The following is a 15732-nucleotide window of genomic DNA, read 5'->3' as shown; positions in this document are numbered from 1 at the left end:
ATTAGTGACAACGAATGATGGGAGATCCAATCATATGCCCATTGAAAAAAGTAAATACAGTGATGCTCGAGTTAAAATACTTGCTGTTATGATCCCTCACAGCGGCCGCACGGCAGGGTGGTATAATCGCTCTTAGTCCCGGTGAGTTAGAGCTGTGCAGGGCATAGTTCTGTAGGAAATCCCTCGTGGTGGATGTCAGAGTGACGTTACGTGAAGTGGGCGTGTCCAACGCGTTTCGTCCTAGCTGGACTTTTTCAAGGGTTTATTGTGTGCTCATAATGGGAGGTTTAAATAAAGCATAGAAAGAGGTGATTGGTTGCCCAAAAAGGGTTGTCCGTGTATAGATGTCGGCTGGAGGTTCATGTCATAAAGTTCAGTATACATTAAAACAATAATAGTCCTGATACAACCCGCATAATAACAATGGGTGAATAAAAGTTACATTACATTTCAGCGTGGTGACCTAAAGCTGGTATAAATTGATATTAATAAAACTTCCCATAATGCATTGTTATTTGTTCCATAGAGTATTGATTGGATACAATTGGGTAAGCATACAGGGTCTTGACCCTTATGGGTAGCTGGTATAATAAATGTAGGTTAATTGTAAAGAGAATAACTATAAATATAAGGTCCATCACTTAAATACAATTGGGGATAGTATGTACAGAATGACCAGCGTGAGTGTACCAATATACACAAGTACTAAGATGAATACAAAGATTCCAATAGTGTAGTATTACTGCTGACATATATCACAAAGGTGGGTGAAAGAAATCATCATAAAAGAAGAATTTTAATCTGGGGTTAAATCATATTGTCCTACTATTCAACCAATAAGCAGGATTAATGACATTATATGTTAATACATTAAATAAATATATATATATATATATATATATATATATATATAAATAATATAATCGTAATAAAAAATATATATAAATAAAAATAAAAAAAGACTGGTAGGGATTTCCTACAGAACTATGCCCTGCACAGCTCTAACTCACCGGGACTAAGAGCGATTATACCACCCTGCCGCGCGGCCGCTGTGAGGGATCATAACAGCAAGTATTTTAACTCGAGCATCACTGTATTTACTTTTTTCAATGGGCATATGATTGGATCTCCCATCATTCGTTGTCACTAATCCGCAAGGACATTTTTTCGGTGTTGGTAACACCATATAGATCTGTACTGTAACTAGGACGTTTGTATCTTTACACCAATCTCCTATATCTGCCATTGTTTTGGGTCCGATACAAATCTACCGCATGTACAATTGGCTGGCGGCCATCAATTTTTAATGTATAACATTTTATGTTTTTATTGTTTACCACGCTTATGGTTATTAATTATTGGTATTTAACATGTTGGTCTATTATTGTAAATCTGATTGATTGTATATAGTGACATACAGGCGGATTTTAACCTAATTCTGTGATATTTGTTATGTATTAAATTGTTATTATTTATTTGCCATTTGCACTCAGGTTTTTTACCAATTAATTGTATTACTAATTTATTACTAATTAATTGTATCCATATCAGTAAGGTACATATAGTCAATGAGCGCCTAGTTAATTCTGGTATATATTTTGTTTATTGAGGGAGGGATACCCTCAACTGGGGCAGCTCTTGTAGTACATTTTTAGAGAGCGCGATCCTTCCAAACTAGAAAAGAAAAGTGGTGCAAGATGGAATTGTCCTTTGGAACTACCACCCACCCTTATGTTGGATTGACATAATGTGATTGATGGGCAGCAGAGTAGACGATAAAGTCGACAATATAATGACATCAGTAGTATTATTAGGGCATCAATTGCAATATAGACAGTATTTATTAGGTCGACAATTTAAATGTAGTCAATATTATCCCTATCCCTATTCCTGTCCTTATCCCAGTCCCTAGACCTGTCCTTAACCATATCCCTAACCCTATAATAATACTGTCCACCATGTGAATTGGAGACCTAATAATACTGTTGAAACTTGAATTGTCGACTGTTACACAAGCTGATAGACCAAGCCCAAAATGTCAAACAGTGCAAGATGGAATTGTCCTTGGGCCCTCCCACCCACCCTTATGTTGGATCTTAAATAGGACATGCACACTTTAGCAAACCAAGGACTTCAGCCACAAGGAGGGCCACTTTTGTGGCTAAAGTGCTTGATTTGTTTGGGCCCCCACAAAACAAGCTAACAATGGGCTCAAAGCATCTGAGCTAACTGTGCTGTTAATGAACTCTACAATGGCAAGATGTTGTTGTCATCATCCTCAGCCTCGTCCTCTCTCTCATATGTGTGTATATCATCCTTACACAATATTAATTAATTCCCGCTGGAATCCACCATTACAGAAGTCTCTGTACTTTGTTGTAATTGGCGGTAAAGGCCTTCCTCATGGAAATTTGTAGTTCATTTTGATGAACATCATCTTTTTCACATTTTTAAGAAGTAGCCTCCTATGCCGATCGCTGACAAGGTTCCCGGCTGTGCTGAAAACTCTTTCCGAGTATACACTGGAGGGTGGGCAGCTTAGGTATTGCAAAGCGAATTGGTACATGGGGCTCCAAACTTCCTTTATTTCTTTTCAGTATGTAAAGGGACTGTCTGACATGTCTATTTCTATGCTCCCATTAAAAAAATCCTCCACCATCCTTTGGATGTTCATAGTAGGATCAGGTGGAGTCAGTGGTGTCACAGTTTTTGGTCAATTCTTTTAGACTACACCAGATGTCAAAATGTTGTGCTGAGTCATCTGCATCATCCCTGGGTCTCTTGGGAAACCTAAGTTTTTTCATACCAGCAGTTGACTGAGAAACTGAAGGAGGAGACACTATCCTGTCATGTAACACTTGAACTGTCATCTTGCTCACCAGGGGCTCCTTGCATCTATTGAGATCTGGGTCAGTTGGAAACAAAGAGAAGACATAGCTCTTAAACCTAGGATCAGGCACAGGACTTTGATAACTCTTTGATCCTGGCAAAGCGAATAAAGTAATTGATCTACAAGTCTGACATACTTAGCGGACTGACTTTGTTTCATTTCCACCTTCAGATTCTCAAGCTGCTTTTTCAAAAGTATAATTAAGGAAATGACTTGGCTTAATCTAGCAGTGTCTAAACTCACTTCACAGGTGACTACTTCAAGAGGTTTCAGCACCTTGCACAACACGGAAATTATTCTCCACTGCGCTTGAGTAAAATACATCCCCCCTCCTTTCCCAATGTCATAGCTTGTGGAGTAAACGTGGATGGCTTTTCGCTGTTTTTCCATCCTCAGAAGCATATACAGGGTGGAATTCCACCTTGTTACCACCTTCAGTTGGTAGCAGGGCAAATTAAAATGTTCTTGTAGCTGCTGCAATCTCCTACATGCTGTTTGAGAATGGCGGAAATGTCCAGATACTTTAGGGGCCACACACAGCATCTCCTGCATGTCCCTCTCATTTTTCAAATAGCTCTGAAACACCAAGTTTATTGTGTGCGAAAAACAGGAAATATGATGGAATCCGCCCAGCTGTAATGCTCTCACAATATTGGTGGCGTTATCAGAAATTACATATCCTGAGGAGAGTCCAAGCGGGATAAGCCATGTTGCAATGACATCCCTTAGTTTTTGTAACAGATTGTCTGCTGTATGCCTCTTAGTGAAGCCGGTGATACACAGAGTAGCCTGCCTCTATAAAATGTGACGTAGTTGGGTACATGCTGCTGCTGTTTCTTCTGGTGAAGGCGAATCACCAACCCAGTGGGCTGTCAGTTATATAATCTTTAGTTTACCCAGTCCTGCTTGTCCACATATCTGTGGTTAAGTGTACAGTGGGTAGAATGGCATTTTGTAGCCCAATTATTAAATTTTTACGAATCTTCTTTTACAGGTGAGGAATAGCTTTTCTTCTAAAATGGTGTTGTGATGGGATTTGGTAACGGGGACACAAGACCTCAAGTAACTGTCTAAAACCAGCTGCATTATTAGTGGATATTGGACACAGATCTATTAGTATAGTCGCCATGGCGTCTGTAATCCGCTTTGCGACTGGGTGACAGCTTTCATACTTGCTTCCTCCTGCAAAGGATTGTTTAACAGTCAATTGTTGTAAACTACTAGTAGTTTTATTCTTGGTTTGCTTCTGGGTTGAAGATCCACCCCCAGCAGCAGCAGCGGGACTAACGCTCAATAATTTTTCAGAGGAATCATGGATAGTGGAGGAGTCATCTAGCCTTAGCAACTTGGATGCAGTTCTAACTTCGATTTCTACAGAGGATATTGATAAGGACGGTGTTGTGGGTGTAGATTGCAGGTGCCGGGATCTAGGTAAGAGAAGGGACCTAGCTGATGCTGGACTGCTTGTTGTTATTTTTTTATCATGAGTTTGAGATTTTCCCAACATCTTGCCATGAACTCGCTTCAGATGGATGATGTTCCTAGATGGTTAATGTCCCTACCTCTACTGACTGTGGCTTTACAAACCCTACAGATGACTAGACAACTGTTTTCAGGATTTGGGTAAAAATAATTCCACACATAAAAGGTGGATTTTTTTGGTCTTATGCGCAGGCATGACAATGACTTTCTTCTTATCATGTGCAAGAACTGCTTCCACTGGTGCAGGACTTACACAAACAACATGATCCTCATCAACATCCTCATTAGTGCCGTCCTCTACTACACAAATATCCCTCTCATCCTGTTGCAATTCCAAAGTGGCATCCTCAATTTGTGTATCACCGGCTACACTTGGGCTGCTCATCCACACATCTGCAGAAATGCTAAAAGGGGCCTTCTTTATGAGTATAGTATCAGAAAGGTCAGGCTTACACCTAGCACTCAGGGATTTGTGTCATTTCTGAATCTGAATATAATGTTTCTTCTAATGCCTTACTCTTTTCTTCCAGCTGGGCTTTTACATGTAAAAGTATTTGGGCACCACTTATTGAGTCAGAATGACAAGGTCTTGTGTCATCATGACTGATCTTACAAGAATATGGCTCACTGACTGCTGCAGAACTAGCACTCATAGAGAAAGGTGAAGGCCTCATTCTTTCATTGCCACTGTGTGTGTAGAATGGCATGTTGGCAATATTTTTTCTTAACTTTGCCTGGATTACAGGTGTTTTTTTCTTTACCAAGTTAAAAGGTGTTTTTTTATATTTTTGTTTCCCTGACTTAGAAACACTATGCACTTTAACATAGGCTATAGCAGATGACGTAGAGAGATTACTATCATCATGACTGGTGCCAGGAACTGCTTGGTGCTCCTGGTCTTCTGTGGACTGATGTGAATCCATTTTGATGACACAGTACAAATGTGACTGTAGACTTTTAATAACACTGCCAGCTCTATTATTATAATTTCTGTTTTAGCACTGAAAACTGCCACCTCTCCTGTTTTTGGGTGAGCTATGGCACAGTACAATGTCACTGGAAACTGCCAAGAGCACTCCTCTTCTTTCTCTTTCATTAATGACGCTGCCCAGCTGCACTGGAGACTGCCAACAACCCTGCTACCCCTTCTGTGTCTGTGAAATGGCGCTGGATCTCTGTGGAGGGCGGTACTTATAGAATCCAAAACTTGTGACGCAACAATTAAGTTTTGCCTCGTTTTCACTTCTAAGGGCGTGCGAAGTTCGGTTCTCAGAGAACCGAGCCCAAGCATCTCTAATTTTCATGGGAGTGGGCCAGGGGCGCACGCAGGGGGGGTCTCCAGGAACCCCTCCCCTCCGCTAACGAAGTGCCCCACATAGCAGCACTGTACTATACAGCAGCCACGGCGCTGTCAAAGGAGCGTCCGTGGCAGTGCTGTATTGTTTACAGCACCGTTGCAGACAGTGGATTTAGTGTTTTAGAAGATATTTATTGGACTTGATATTGGAACTAGCACCATTAATATAAGTTTTTTTTATATTAAATATATATATATATATATATATATATATATATATATATATATATACCACCACATGGGGGCGCCACTCCTTGGGCTTCCAAACTCTTCTCATTGAGACGTGTGCGTCACAACCTGCCTGTACCAAACCACTTCCCTCTAGAACTTCTCAACATAATGATTTGTGTGTGTGTGGGCCAGTGTGCACAGCCCTTGATTTCTGGAAAGATCACATAGGCCCAGGTCTAGGTTGGAAGTTGTGTGTCAGCTCACCTTGCTCTTCAATGATTTATTATGGTGCAGGCACACAGCACACACAAATATTGTAACTATGTCTCACTGGGCGACAATTACATCTACCTGCAGCATCCTAGAGAAGAACACTTTTTTTTTGTCTTAAGGCTGCAACATTTGTGTGTATACAATGTAAATATAGTGTTACTTAGTTTTTGCACGCCGATGATATCATAATTTTAGCACTTGTTTCAAGACATGGGTCAAGTGTTGCAGGGCAGTCTGTTTTACAATAGCCACTATAATTGGGGACCTGTTGTCTGCACTGGAGGCCAGGATTGGGGATATTTTTCTTGTAAACTAGTCAAAAAGATTTGAGTCTGCTTTACCCTTTCCACTAGGATTGCGGGTCTGCTCTCTATACTATGTACAAGGATTGGGTGTTTGATTTGTACACTAATTATCAGGTCTGGGGTTTGTCCATATTAGCTGCCAGGATTTACAATAGGCACTAGTATTGGGGACCTGTTGTCTGCACTAGAGACCAAGATTGGGGATATTATTCTTGTAAACTAATCAAAAAGATTTGAGTCTGTTTGACCCTAACCACCAAGATTGCGGGTCTGCTCTCTACACTTGGTACAAGGATTGGGTATTTGTACACTAGTCAACATGTCTGGGGTTTGTCCACATTAGCTACCAGGATTTATAATAGTCATTAGGATTGGGTGCCTGTTGTCTACAATACCCACCAGGATTGGGGTCTTCTTCACACTAGCCACCAAGAGTAGTTGGGGTAGTGTTCTACTTTACAATAGCCACCAGGATTGGGGTCTTCCTTACACTTGCCACCAAGGGTAGTTATCTGCTTTACAATAGCCACCAGGATTGGGGTCTTCCTTACACTTGCCACCAAGGGTAGTTATCTGCTTTACAATAGCCACCAGGATTGGGGTACTCTTTACACTTGCCATCAAGGGTAGTTATCTACTTTACAATAGCCACCAGGATTGGGGTCTTCTTTATACTTGCCACAAGGATTAGTTATTAGAATTAGTGTTCTACTTTACAATAGCCACTAGAATTGGGGCTCTGCTGTCTACAATAGCTACCAGGTTTGGGTGTTTACTTTACATCAGTCACTAGAAGTGAGGATCTGCTCTCTAAACAAGCCATTAAGGGGAATAGTTTGGCTAGTGTACAGGCAGTGTGATATGACCAGAGAAATTAATGGGGTGTGTTGCAAGTGCAGCCTAATAAGTTGTCACTGCATTTCATTAAAAAATATGTGCCCTATATCAGCTTCTCACAGTGCAATAATGTGTTCCTGGTTTTAATATGAGAAATCTAGTCTCAGCGGTCAGTGCTCACTAGAGAGAGCACTTCTAGGTGGCTGCTTTTTGTGCTTGGTGTATAAATATCTAGCTTTAATGTGTATGCCCCTCCCCCCTGCCAAACCCACTGTGTTTTGGTCAGTATAATAGGTCCTACAAACAGATTACAATGCCTTTGTCAGTGGTTGAAGCGGGCTGGTATATGGTGATATGCCATACCCCCACTTTTCCTTCATTGTAAAACTATCATATTCCCATTACATTTTCCAAACCGCCACTTCTAAATGTTCACTTCGACCACTGGCTGTTGTACTGTTTTTGATGTTTAATGGTGTCTTTCCTGTGAATCCTTTACAATTGCTACTGATAAAATCAGCTTGGAGTCCTTGCTTGTGCATTTACCATTGTTGTGTTTGGGGTCGTCTAAATGAATATTCTCTTGGTATGCATTGTGAAAATTCCAGAGAAAACTGTGCAGGTTGGAGAAAAATTGATCTCTGCATAGGTGTTCCACTGAACAGTAAATAAATACATAGAGCCAAGGTAACCTATGTGATGCAAAGGTCATTTTTTGGGCAGTTACTTTTGCATGGCATATTTATATGTGAGGGTTGTTATTGATATATAGGTTGAAGAGTGATGAACTCAGCCTCCAGTCCTGTCTCTCTCTTTTGATCTTGCTGGAAATATTCTGAATACTAATTATTCACACTGTATTTTTTCTGTATTATGATTCATGACACCATATAGTTTTCCTAATATCCCTCCAAGCATGCAAATAGCTTTTTATTCTTTGTGTTGTGGGCATACTGTATCTCTTGATTGGATTGTATCATAGTTGCCTACTCTCCCGGATTTCTGGGAGTCATTAGTTAAGTGTCAGGGGTGGGGCTAAGGACGCAATTTACGCGTCATTGTAGCCGCACTCCCTGCTGTAATTTGCTAGAAATTGTTTAGGTGGACGGGCCAAATGGCGTGATTTGCCTAGCCCCTCCCCACACACCCACCTCCCCCCAAATATCAGGGTGTCAACTTGCCAAAGTTGGCAAGTATGAATTGTATAACGCAATGATGGGCAATCGGCCCTCCAGCTTTCAAAGGGGTCGCAGAGGAAATATGGAGTGCACAGTGCACTTCCTCCTCCTCCAGGTATGCAACGCCTCCCTGCCAGGGTTGCCAACTCTGAAATGAAAAACAAGCAACCGCTTAGTGAAAAACAAGCCCGAAACAAGCCCAAACCAATCCTAAAAAGCCCAACTTACAGGGCACTGTCCTTTTTTATAACACTAATTTCTACACTGAATCTCCATTTAGAAAACCTTTATAAACACAAAAGGACACATTTATACACTGATATGGCAAATGAAAACGCAAATGCTGTAATTTAGGATACTGGTATGTCTGTACCACACAGCCCCATGATATAACAGTATAAAATAGGGTACTGAAAGCAGTCTTTTGATATGAGCAGCTTACTGAATGGGAGGGGAGGGTGTTAAATAGCAGTGTTACCTGCTATAAGTGCAGCGATCGTGTCTGTCACCAGACTCACCACTAATTTCAGTAGGTTGCTGTAGATCCGTCTTCCTGTGATTCCACATCCTCCTCTGACTCCGGCCACCCACAAAAGTGCCACTTTATTGGAGGAATTCTCTGCACAACCTGCCCACCAAAAAAAACAAAACTGAATGCACCAATCACAAGATGGTAACAGAGAAAAAAAAACAACCCAAAAAACGATTATGCAGCCTGAGAACTTGGAGAACGTGTCCAAGTGTCCAAAAACAAGCTACCCACGGCAGCCCAAAAATACCTGCAACTCCGGAAAAAAAGAAGCCCAATTCCGCTTGTTATAAGCGGAATTGGCAACTATGCTCCCTGCACTGTGTAGAGGAGGTCATGTGACATGGATGTCGGCTGCCCGCTTTCTAATAAGATTGGGAGCAGCTGTCTATGGGACCGCAGGAGAAGGCTAGGCGGGCTGTTGCCCACTGCTGGTATAGAGTGGACATGTGACTGGTGAAATCTACATACAGATAAGAAGGATGAATCATATTCAATAATACCCTAATCACCATGCACAACAGCGACTTCCAACAAAGGGGTGTTGATAAAACATACAGTTTATTAACAGTTTAGATTAAACAGCAAATTGCAATTATTATGTTATACTGCTAGGTCTCCATGACATCACTTTAAAAAAAGGTGGCAGTTAAGTCCAATGATAGTATGGGGCGGACCTAACCTACAATAAAGGGTCCCATGTACGAGTAATCAGGTTTCACCATGGATAGAAAAAAGTAGATTCTGATGAACCTGCTGAAAGGGCACAAAGGGCCTGATTCATTAAGGAGAGCAATGCACAAAAAAAACCCAGTAACTTTGCACCTTGGCAAAACCATGTTGCCTTAGAGGAGGAGGTAAATTGAAAATGTGGGGATAGATTTATATTTGGGATAGAGCAACTATTCTCCCAAATGGGAGAATTAAATTCTGTGAGAAATCCCGTTGTAGACTCACAAAATATTTGGGTTCTAAAACATTGCTGATATTTGCTCACGCCTCATAGAGGTGTAAGCAAAAGTCCACAATCTTTTAGATACTGTAATACTCAGAAATGTGTACAGGTGCATATCACGTAAGGCTCCGACGGGACTTCACTTGAGTTGGAGTTCCCCTACAAAAATTTCAAGTGTCCTTTTTAAAAAAAATTGTCTGAAAGTTTACTACAGTAAATTAGCAATAGGTAAATTACTGTATTTTCCATTTTCAAGATAAACTCTTCCTAGAGGGCTAGTGCAGGCATTGTGTAAGCATAGTTAAATATGCTCGTTTTAGGATAGAAAGGCTTGATATAGCATGAATTTATCTGTTTTTTGAAGCACTGGGTTCACCTGTGTGTGAAAGTAGGATTAGCTCAGCACAGCTTGGGAATAATTGATTCCTATACAGAAATGGATAGGGTCTTTCAAAAAAGCAGTACAAGCTGCATTAGCGATTCAGTGTGAATTTTCAGCAAAAGCTATATATACTGACCATCCGCTTCTACATAGGAATCAATGTTTCGTATGAGGTGGTGGGATAGTGCTATTTTCACAAAAGGTGCTTTCATGCCAAAATTCTTTAGTTTTGAACTAATGCTCCTGGATATTCTGTCCAGCATACTTCAGGGTGCACACCTACCTTCTATTATCGGGAGACACGTTAACAACCTAGTAGGGCACCTACTTGTGGAGAGAGGTGGATAATTTGAAGAGTAAAACTTTAAATGTCCAAACTCCTACCATTTTAGTAGCACCCCTTCAATAAAATAAACTTTTATGCTTTTCACCTAAATTTCTGTATGGTCTATACATATTTATGGATGAATCATGAGAGTGAGTGGATATGAAGACTGCATTACATGTGGCAATTGTATATGTGCGTGAAATGTCTAATTATGTTGCTTGTACCATACAGAGGAACATGCATTGTGTGACTAATGCAGGATGAGATGGGAATGCACAAGTTGCCAAAACGAAAAATGTCAATTCCAAGTTCTGCCTACTATCACGTCTGGGCCACCTATGTAAACGATTACTACTTTGTCATGTTTCTCATAAAATGCAGATAGTTTCTGCTTCATTCATGTCTTATTTAATTTATGGCATTGTCACATCTGCACATTTTATTACATTGGTAACTGTGCACAAAAAGCTGTAGTTGGCGCAAAGGATTCCCATTGAATGCCCAGTCTCTGCCATGTCTGAGGACATGTAAAAATCAGGTTGTTTTGCAGGGGTAAAAATAAAAAAATGATGTTTACTTGTTAATTTTGTTTCATAAAAGGACTTTATGTCAACCCTAATGAATGGGTTAACTCCCTATTCAGCAGAGCATAGACAGGAAAAGTAAAACACCTGAGCTTATATAATGTAGCCCCTCGTCTTCCTCATTGTCTTTCAATTACTTCCCTAGCTTCTTCTGAAAAATGTAATCAACAACAAGGAATATTGGGGCTGCCATGTCCTTCAAGGAGAGTGTAATCAGGTTCAGGTGCAGTGCTGATCCCTGGTACAGGAGGTCCGGTCGTATTGGTAGAGGCCATGATTGTTCTAGAAGCATTTCCGAGGCTATGGCAAACCATGGTTGCCAAGGCCAAAAGGGGAGAATCACGATCATCTTCACTGCTTCTTTGCTGATCTTTCTCAAGGTTTGTGGGAAGAGAGGGAATAACTACCCCAGATGAGAATTCTAGCTTGGTATCTTGACCCATTGCAATTATATCGGTTTGTTGTTTTTCAATATCGAAATACCTCCTAGTTCAGTGACCTTGCACCTGGCTGAATTTGATAACACTAGCTGTTGTCTCTGCCTGCTACATGAAGTGCACAGAGAAATTATGTTGCTTTCTGCCCAAGCCATAATTGGTGCCAGCCCATTCATCATAAGTGTGCTCCTGGTACCACACTATTTGCTTATGAATGCTACCACTGGTTGTATCAGAACACTTTGAGATGTGTATGGTGCAAGAAAAGTTGAAAATGCATAATTGCTGTCCACATTGCTTGTATTTCTAGGATGTTTATGTGCAGCTTCTTTTTCATTCTGACTCCAGGTATCTTGTACCATCTGTGAGTTCTAATGTGCCCCATACTGGAGTCTGTTAATATAGTCAATATAGCCATTCTGGTTCTGGAAGGGGTATTCCGTATTTTCCATATTGCTTCCTTCCACCACTTAAGGGACTCTCTGACTGTCTCTTTTATTTCGATCCCTTGATCCAGATACTCATACCTGTGGTCCCATAATTTGAGTAATTCCAGTTGCAAGCATCTAATGTGCCATCATGCCCATGGCATAACCTCTATTGTAGATGCAAACATGCCTAAAAGACTGGAACAATCTCTTATTGAAGGATTCTGTTGCAGTAGAATGCGTTAAATCAGCCGTCTCATTTTGTCTAGTCTCTCTTCTGATATGTCACTTTGTCTTTCGCTGTATATACGCCCAGGAACTGTAGTTGCTGTGATGCTATCAAATTACTTTTTTGTTTGTTTATGATCCATCTGAAATTTTCCAAGAAATTGATCACCTTGTCCATTCTGCTTTGAGATGTCTTCTGATTTTCCTACCACTAAGTGATCGTCCAGATAGGGCCAAACCAGCGTGCCGCCATTAATACCACCAACACCTTAGTGATCAGGGACACATAGACACATGAATTAGACATTGGAGCCCAGTGTCAAAATTGGCAATGATTTGAGATGCTACTGGAATATGTACATAAGATATTGCAGATCTTTGGATGTTGCAAAATTCTCTATCTCTATTACTTTTATATACTGTTTCCATCCAAAAGTGTTTTGCCTGTGCAAACTCGCTCAGTTTTTGTAAACCCAGTATTTTTCTCTAGATTCCTGACTGCTTTTGTACTTCTGGTACAAAATAAAAACCTGTCTCTCTTTGATTGGCCGGGACTAGTGACATGTTTTTCCAAAAGTGTCTATAAACTGTTGTATAACGCTCCCTTTCGCACTGTGGAGACAGGACTTTATGAAAATATTTGTTCTGGTTACTTCCCTGAATTCTATCTTGTTACCTATGGCTATAATGTTTGTCAAGTAGATCCAGTGTGGTTACAACCCAACTCTGTATACAGTATAATTTGATATCCTGCCACCCAAAACAGACTTTTGGAGCTGAGTTTGCCCCCAAGTCATTGGGGATTGTTTGTCCTAAATTTTCTCTCTATGTCCCTAAGACTACAAACGGACTGTCTAGATGTATTATTTTCAGACTTTCTGGAATAATATCTGCTAGCGCGATACCTCCTTTCCTCCCTGGACTGCTTATGAGCAGACAACAGTCTCTTTGAATCCTGAATTATGTAATTATCTTCCAATCGTTCTTTGGACTGTTGTACTCCGTTTATCTCCAAACAGTAAATAACCCTCAAAAGAGAGCATGATCAACCTATATTTTTAAAAGGAATAAACTGCATAAAGCCATAGCCAAAGCACTCTTCTGTCCATTCCTGTTGAGGCTACAGTTTTTTCAGAGAGCGTTACCATGTCCAAGGTAGTTTCACATAAAAATATCAATAGCATTCTTCCACTTCACTGAGAAATGATATATTTTTTCAATCCTTTTAGGGTTAGACTGATGCCTATCTGTCTGCTTCCACTCTTTTTTTAAAAAAAAAAAAAAACAAGCAAAAAAACCCTTAATATCATTGTGTACAAAGAACACTGCCAAGATTTCCTGTAATGTTGCAGTGGTTAGTGCATCGTGGATTCCCATGGCTTTATTAATTTGATTCAGTAGTATTTACTATATCTAAATAAAATGATCTGTGTTCTTCCTTGATCTAACCCTCTTCACTATCTGAAGACCAATCTTGTTCAACAGATTACCCTGATACATACGTACAGAGTCCTGGTATTTAATCCACCTCTAATCCCATTTGTGACCTGAATCTTTTGTACATACAAATCCTTCTTTGTTACAAACAATTTTCTCATCCAGTCTATTAATTATTTTAATTGCTTTGGTGGCAGACGTGTCTCTTATTTTGAGGTGTGCAATCTACAAACACTGGTTCTGAATTACCTGCTCGTATTTCCTTATCACAAGCTCCACAGACCCTATGATGAGTTTTGCAGACCTTCTATTTCCCCACAGGCCCTACAAGGATAATAAAAAGAACAATACAACTAAAGCTGGGTACACACTGAAGATTTTTTCCGACCGGCTTGCTATCTCAAACGATTATACCTACGACTCAAGGTCCGATCAGTCTGGCGATTCATGCAGACACATTGACACGATTTACCTTCAAATCTGTGCTCTTCATCTGGTCCTTTATCTGGTCCTCTAGTCCGGAGAATGAAAGCACAATATTCATTCATTCACTATTGTCACATTGTCACACTGATTAAAACCTCATTGTTATAGCTATCCACGTGTCCTAACGAATTTCGTTAGCATCTGTGACTCTGCAACGAAACATTCTGGGCTAGATTTACTAAGATGCGGGTTTGAAAAAGTGGGGATGTTGCCTATAGCAACCAATCAGATTCTAGCTTTCATTTATTTAGTACCTTCTACAAAATGATAGCTAGAATCTGATTGGTTGCTATAGGCAACATCCCCACTTTTTCAAACCCGCAGCTTAGTAAATCTAGCCCTCTGTCTCAGAATGAACAAATGAATTAATCCTTCTACAGCACTCTCTACATTTATTCACTCTGACATTCAGTGCTAACATCGGCTGAAAAGAGCCCAACTCTGTAAACTCTATGGAGATCGTCGGCATGAGTGCATACACACTACATGATCGTTAGGTGATTGATCGGAAAACATTGAACGGTACGACCAACCAAATGAGGCGACAATTGTCCATTTGGGCAGACTTTCGACCATTGTGTCACTACACACTCTGACCCGACTTTCGAACAAGCGGTCGTATGTCGGCTGGTTGAGCTGATTATTGGACAAAAACCCTGTAGTGTGTGATTCATGCATAAACACTGACATAATTTACTTTCAGAACTGTGCTCTTCATCTGGTCCTCTAGTCTTCAGAGAATGACAGCACAATATTCATTGATTTATTATTGTCACACTGATTAAAACATCCACATGTCCTAACGAATTTCGTTAGCATCTGTGACTCTGAAACAAAACATTCTGTCTCAGAACAAACAAATGAATTATTCCTTCTACAGCACTCTCTACATTTATTCACCGGGACATTCATTGCTAGCAGCGGCTGAAAAGAGCCCACTCTGTAAACTTTATGGAGATCGTGAGCATGAGTGCATACACACTACGTGATTGGTTGGAAAATATTAAACAGTACGAACAGCCAAATGAAACGAAGATCGGGACTTTGGGACGACTTTAGATCATTGTTTCACTGTACACACTCACACGATATCTAAACAAACGTTTGTATCTCGGCTGATTGGAGCTTTTTCGTGCAATCATCGGGCCAATGTGTACCTAGAGCCCGTATCCCTTTTCACTTGCAGTGGCATAGAATCCCAGAAGTGATGTTCTGGCGGTGCTGGTTATGATGTGGCAGTCGCTATTTAACCGATGTGGTAGTATACAGAGGTCCTGGGGAACCACCCCCTGCCTCAGGTAACTTACCACCTCCAGCACGATCCTGAGATCTACCGGATCCTGCTCTGGGCCTGCATAGACAAGCCCCATGCAAAAAAGGAACAAACTTTTAACTACACTCACACTGCCTACTCAGCTGGGCAAGACGAGAAAGATGAGGGGATA

General features: G+C 40.6%; 1 protein-coding gene across 4 annotated transcripts in view; it reads left to right on the top strand.

The window, feature by feature from the left end:
- The window catches only part of DLG3 (discs large MAGUK scaffold protein 3), a 146216-nt gene that overhangs the window by 69955 nt on the left and 60529 nt on the right, over positions 1-15732 (top strand). The window lies entirely within an intron of this gene.

The sequence above is a fragment of the Mixophyes fleayi genome, chromosome 9, assembly GCF_038048845.1.
Source record: "Mixophyes fleayi isolate aMixFle1 chromosome 9, aMixFle1.hap1, whole genome shotgun sequence".
In the NCBI taxonomy this organism is placed as follows: domain Eukaryota; kingdom Metazoa; phylum Chordata; class Amphibia; order Anura; family Limnodynastidae; genus Mixophyes; species Mixophyes fleayi.
Note: the sequence above shows the minus strand (reverse complement) of the source record. Positions and strands in the feature narration are given on the sequence as shown.